This window comes from Cervus elaphus, chromosome 5 (assembly GCF_910594005.1).
Source record: "Cervus elaphus chromosome 5, mCerEla1.1, whole genome shotgun sequence".
NCBI classification, from domain to species: domain Eukaryota; kingdom Metazoa; phylum Chordata; class Mammalia; order Artiodactyla; family Cervidae; genus Cervus; species Cervus elaphus.
The window spans coordinates 53,929,842-53,936,716 of NC_057819.1; the positions used below are offsets into that span (position 1 = coordinate 53,929,842).

Sequence of the window (6,875 nt, forward strand, 5' to 3'; positions counted from 1 at the left end):
TCGGATGGTCTTTACTAACAGGTACACCAAAAAAGATATAACATTTACCAGATCAGTAGTTGTATAGCAGGTACCAGGGAATGTGTTGATTTGCTCCAGCAATGAAACCACATTTGTAACAGCAGCTGTGATTGCTTGATAATGTTTATGATAATCTACTGTCATTGCCTAAGATCCATCTGTCTTCTGCACAGGCCAGCCAAGTGCATATAGAATCTTTGCTTAGTGAGCTTGCATCAGTCAGTTCAGCTCATCCATCTTTGTATTCTGTACACCCCGATCCACACTCTTTAGCTATATTATCAAACATATTCCTCAGGCTTCTATCAATTAGAAGATTGGAAAAATCATGCAGTTTTTTTGGTATGTGTTTCATCTCTGCATGACCCATACTTAGGAGGTCTTCTTTGGGACCTCCTGGTGTGTGAATCTAGAAGCCAAGAAAAGTAGCGGGAGCAGGTTGTGAGGAGGATCAGCAGCGCTGTGTAAGACAGCTACTCAGAGGAGGGTAGGAGTTTCCTCAGGCAAGAAGAGATTTTCAGGCACAAATGGAAAGTCTAATGGTGAAGAAGGATCCTCAGATTTTAGGGTTTCATGGTTCAGGATATGCAGCTTCATCACAATCTGCCCATAAGTTCCCATCCCAGTGTTCAGTGTCTCATTTCTTCCAGTTAATACCCTAATTTTAACAAAAGAGGCCACGTGACATCAATAATTCAGCTTGTGTGATGTTATCCAGCTACCAATTACACATTGGGTTTCACTTTTTAGAAAACTTGGCCCTAGACTAAGATTTTTACAGGGGTTAGGCTTTAGGATATAGGAGCTTCTTTTAGGGCAAATATAGATGTTTTTAGGTCCCTAAGGTAAACTAGGAATTTAAAGCCCTGAGGTCCTCATTTTCATTCCTTAAGTATACGCCTTAATTTTCGCTAAAGTGTATGACAGCAAATAACTGGTCATCCAGAGTCTTGCCTTCTACAGGCTCTTACTGACAGGTGTCAACAAATGATCATTCGAGTAAATGTTTTGCTGTAGTATGCCATAGACTATCAGTGTCCTCTTCAGCATTGGAAGTAGGGTCATCAGTATTTTTACGTATGACCAGATTAGGTAGCCAGTTCCAGAAAGCCTAGGAAAAGTGAACCAATCCATTTAACTCATCCTTAAGATTCTGTTCCTTTCATACCACTCTTGGCACCAAATTATATATCAGTTAGACTTACGTCAAAGAAACATGTTATATATAAGTTTGACTTTACACAGTTGTGGGAGCTAGTTAAATCATAGATATAAGATTTTTGCTTTTGTTTGGTGCTGGAATTTGAAATCTTCAGGGCAGGCCACAGATAAACATCAGTAAGGAGAGGTGTTTATAAAGCAGGGAGGAGCCAGGAGAACCTGGAACCCCACAGCAGGAGCTGGAACTTGAGAGGATGACCTGGAACCCATGTTGGCCTCAGGATGTGGGTGTCCTGCAAGAGCAGCAGCTGGCATTTTTTGTCATGGAGTTAAACACACATCTGGCTCATGAGTCAGGGAAGCTGAAGGAGGAGTCAGGTGAAAATGCAGAGTGGAGGGCCTGGCTGTCAGGTCCTGCCAGTGAAGGGAGCCTGTAGACAAGCAAAGTGCATGAGGACAAGGCATCCATCCTAACCTCCCAAGCAAAGAAATAAAATGACTGCCATTTCACTTCCACCTTCCTAAGGTCATGCAAAAATATTTTCTTTGTGTCTCACCCTAGCTAGAAACATAGAGACTATACCTCTGGGAAACAGGGTTCAGCCTGGCCGTGTTGAAACATTACAAAGTCACCACACAGACTAAGGAAGAAAACCCATATGATCATCTCAGTAAATGTCAAATAAGTATTTGATAAAATTCAACATGCATGCATTTAAAAAACCCTCAGGGACTTCCCTGGCTGTTCAGTGTTTAGGACTTCACCTTCTAATGCAGAAGGTACTGGTTCAATCCCTGGTAGGGAAGCTAAGATCCCACATGCCTTGGGGCCAAAAACCAAAACAGAAAACAGAAGTAACATTGTAACAAATTCAATAAAGACTTTAAAAATAGTCCACATTAAAAAAAAAAAAAAAAAAACCACCTTCATTAACCTAGCAACAGGAAGAAATGACCCCTGCCAATAAAGGACATTATAGTTTTCTCTTCCTAAGATGCTGAGCAAATATAGGTTATATGCTGTCACTGTTCGTATTCAACACCATACCAGAGGAATATGGATCAGCAAAGCTCTCAGGAAAACCATGAAGGACAGATAATTTGACTCAGCTCCTTTCTACTTGCATACGAAAGTCCCTGCCCTTTCTCTGGGGCCATCATTCTGTCCTCTTTTCTTTATCGAATTTGTGATAAAAGATGGAAGAACTATTACTTGCTCGCTAATATACCTAAGCTGTTATACCTTAAAGTCTCCCAGAGGATGAGACAAAGGGCTTTCAAAGCTCTTTACCTTAAATGCGTAGATACAGACAGATATAGTCTTGTCTCAGGATTTCTATCAGTGATTTTGAAACACCTTAATGTCTGTAAAAATAACGTGGTTTGCTTATTCAGAACGCAAATGCTTGGTATGTGGTCTAAATTATTCTATACCCTCAAAAGCAGGCAGTTACATTTCTTAACAAAATTCTCACAGTCTGATTTCCCACTACTTGTTTCTGGTTGTCCATCCTGTCTGAACAACCTGGATCACTGAGGTGATGATGAATTATAAGCGAATTTTCTGAGGCATAAGATCTCAAATCAGTGGTGCCTCCTATGGCATTTTATTTAGGTTAGCAATTCTTTAATAGCCTAGGATTCAAGTCTGTTGGCACAGAGAAGTTGGCAAAGCTAAAAATAGATCATCCAGCATTGGGGAGAGAGTAAAAATTCATTCAAGCTCAGTAGATCTTTTTTCTGTTCTGATTATTTAGAAAGAAGTAGTGGGTAAGAATGGGATGAATGGGATGAACGTAGGACTCAAGATTAATGTGATTCATCTCCTGTTATTTTTATTAAAGAAGAAACTGTACTTTGAGTATCAATCAAAATCTTCTGAATTCTAAATCTCATAGCAAAAAGTCTTCACCCACACACAGTTGGCTACAGACATACATCAATAGCGATTTCTTTAGATCACATTGTCTTGGGTGTGTCTGATGCCCGGAAGAAGGGCTCAACATTCTAACTGAATGGAAAGTGGAACTTCGTGGCAGTCATAAATTATCCAGACAGTGAGATCCCTAAGGAAGGCTACTGCTACTTGTGAGATAGAAAAGAAGTGGCAGAATAGACCCAGTGAAGCTGCTCAGTCTCCACAATGGACAGACTAAATACTGGGGTCATAAGTAGTCCAGAGAGTGAGAGGTCTTGAAAGAAATAATTTAATTTCTATTCCTCTGCTTAGATCCTTTTTAGAGTAGGATGTGTTAAACATTCATACACAAAAACCTCAATTAAATACAGTCCAGGAGCCTGGAAGAGGGAGCTGTCATGCTCTGGAACCATAGCAGAGCCCAATAGGCAGAAGAAAGACTCCTCTTCTTTCCTGGTAAGGATTCAGCCGGTGAAAAGCCGTGGACTCTTTGCTTACTGCAACCCTCCCAACTTCCTTTCCCCCTGTATATGAGTTCGCTTTCCCTAGCTGTTCAGTAGCTTTCATGTGGTTCTTCTTGGTCACAGATACCAAACAGCAATTTTCTGCTGATCTTGAATAAACCCATCTTTGCTCGAAAAATATCTGGCGATCTATTTGTTTCAGGTCAACAGATGTTATCATCTGTCACTTTTGATTGAGGATACATAGAGAAATGAGGGTAGAGGTTTTGGAGCCAATTAGTCCTATTGCTTATAGAGCCTGGGGTCATTAAGCCCAGGACTGGCATCCTTAGAAGGGCTTTGGACGTCCAATCCATCAACACGCTGCTCTTCTGTCATGAGGGGTGGCCTTGAGAATCCAGCTCCGTATCATCCTAGACTTAACATTTCTGCAAAGGCATCAAACGCATTCTCTCTCTTTTTGGAGCCTTTTCAAAGACCATGGATGGGTATCATCAAGACTCACACACCACCTGAACCCTCTGAATGAACTGTCTATGTAGTTTTATATGGAATGGTGAAGGGGGTCTGTTCACTGGCTGTACCTACTCAGAGTTAATGTTAAATCTTTTTGTGTCAATTACATTTCCTAATGTAGTTCTTGGTTAGAAAGCTAATCTGGCATTTCAGGTATGCTTAAAAAGCAGGTAGGGAACATATCAGTGTTAATATTCCAGGAAAATGTCACTTATGGGGAATTTATGGAAAAAGATATGCTGATAGTTCACTAATACTTGAATCATTATTGCCTCTTGTCCTGTCAAGAAAAACTTTGCACCCCAAGCTTTTATACCTCACCTTATTTGCAATTTCTTCTAGGTTTCTGAGCACCACCAGAGTAAAGTCAAACAACAAGAAATAATGTGAATTAAGACAACTACAAATTCCCAGTCTCTGATCACAGGTTGATTTTCAAAGTTAGCAGTCAATCTTTCCATGTGTTTCTATTTCCATTCACTGTATTATCTTTGTCAACTCTCATTCATACTAAGACCTCTGACTACCCTCTATCGTCAACTGTTCTAATTTCATCTCCTACTCAGAAAAATTAGAGGTAGTCAGGGAACTCATCATCACTGTTTTGATCTTCTCTCCTCTCCCTCGTCCATTCTAACATCTCAATGGGCAAATATTCCTATACAGTGTACCACTATTCCGGTCCTCACTTGTACCTCCTGCCTCTAACTTTCTCAGAGATCGCATTCCACCATTTATCTCTCTCTCAGCACCCCTGATGGTCTTTAGCCAACACACTCAGTCTCGCCTATTTAGAAATACATTCTTGGACTCCGGGCACTGCTGTCATGTCAGTGGCCATGAACTTTGGATCCAGGAGCTTCCAGCCATGGCCCCCAGGTAAGGGCCACTTCCTGCTCTGTCTCTTTGGTGAATGTATACTCTTCAGAGAGAGATTCGTGAAGTGTCTCCGGGAAAACAATTTTGAAACTGCTTTGCACAGAAATGAATCAGAAGATTATTTAAGTGCAGGATGAAGAGGCAGCTGATGGCACAAGAATCCGGGGAAAAACTGGGATTTGGGCATTTGATAGATGGAAGGTCAGAGACAAACTGACCTGTGATGGGAGGAGGCCCGCAGGGCTGTGTGGGGCCGTCTGACGACCTGCTGCTCCAGCAGCATGCTTGTAGGCGCCGTGGCTCAGGAAGGGGCTTTGGGGGCACCTGTGAGAAGCCGTTCTCAACCAAGACAGACACGCCTCCTGATAGATAGGCCTTGTGGCTGCGAAATGGCTCATCTAAGTTTCCAAAGGGATTCTGGGTGACAGTTGTTCCTTTGGATTCCCATTTCCCCCCAGGACTGTTAGGGTTTGTCTTCAGGTTTTTGTGTATAAGACCCCCCTGCCCCAGGAGGGGAGGTACTGGGTGACATTTGCCCAGTGAGTGGACACTCTGGGTTCCTGGGAGATGCTGGGTTCACATCACAGCATCTGCGTGTTGTGTCACATCACAGGCTCTGTGTGTCTTTTCGGTGTTAAGTGAACAAATGTTCATGAATGGCAGTCTGTTACGTGGACAGAAACTGTCAGGAAAATGTTCCCTAGCAAATCGTTTCCTCTTTGTACTCATAAATATATTCCATTAAAAATAATAAAAAAAATTCCTGACTTTCCAGAAGACATTGCAGATGATCAGTAGGCATATGAAAAGGTGTCAGCATTGCTAATCATCAGGCAAATACCTGAAATCAAAACCACATGTGTATACCTATGGCTGATTCATGCTGATGTTTTGCTGAAAACAACAAAATTCTGTAAAGCAATTATCCTCCAATTAAAAAATAAATTAATTAAAAAAAAAACCCCACAGTGAGATACCACTTCACATCTGTCAGAATGTGTGTCTGTCTGTGTGTGTTAGTCACTCAGTCGTGTCTAACTCTTTGTGACCCCATGGACTGTAGCTCTCCAGGTTCTTCTGTTCACGGAATTCTCCAGGCAAGAATACTAGAGTGGGTTGCCATTCCCTTCTTCAGGGAATCTTCCTAACCAAGGGATCAGGCTCAGGTCTCCTGCGTTGCAGGCAGATTCTTTACCCTCTGAGCCACTAGGGAAGTCCTCTGTCACAGTGGTTATCATCAGAAAGACAAGAGATGTGGAGGAAGGGCAATCCAAGTGCACTGTTGACAGGTTTGTAAACTGGTACAGCCACTATGGAAGGCAATATGGAGGTTCCTCAAATATTTAAAAATAGAACTACCATAGGATCCAGCAATTACACTCCTGGGTGTCTATCAGGGGAAAATGAAGACACTTAAGTAGAAAAGATATATGCACTCAATGTTCATAGCAGTGCTATTTGTAATAGCCAATATATGGATGCAACCTAAGTGTTCATCAATAGATGAATGGATAGAGATGAGGAGCTATACATATATACAATGAAATACTACTCAGCCATAAAAAGAATGAAGTAATGCCATTTGCAACAACATGGATGAACCTGGAAGTTATTATGCTTGGTGAAATGAGCCAGGCAGAGAAAGACGAATACTCTGTGTTATCACTTATGTGTGGGATCTAAGAAATGGATGCATATGAGCAAACAAAAACAGACTCACAGATCTAGAGAACAAACTAGAGGTTTCTGTGTAGAGGGAACTGTGGTGTTGGAGAACACTCTTGGGAGTCCCTTGGACAGCAAGGAGACCAAACCAGTGAATCCTAAAGGAAATCAATCCTGAATATTCATTGGAAGGACTGATGCTGAAGCTGAAGCTCCAATACTTTGGCCATCTGATGAGAAAAACTGACTCA

At 41.6% G+C, this 6,875-nt stretch overlaps 1 pseudogene; it reads left to right on the forward strand.

Annotated features, from left to right (window-relative positions):
• The first annotated feature begins 4,481 nt into the window (after positions 1-4,481).
• On the forward strand, positions 4,482-5,176 carry LOC122694153 (annotated as a pseudogene).
• Positions 5,177-6,875: the final 1,699 nt, after the last annotated feature.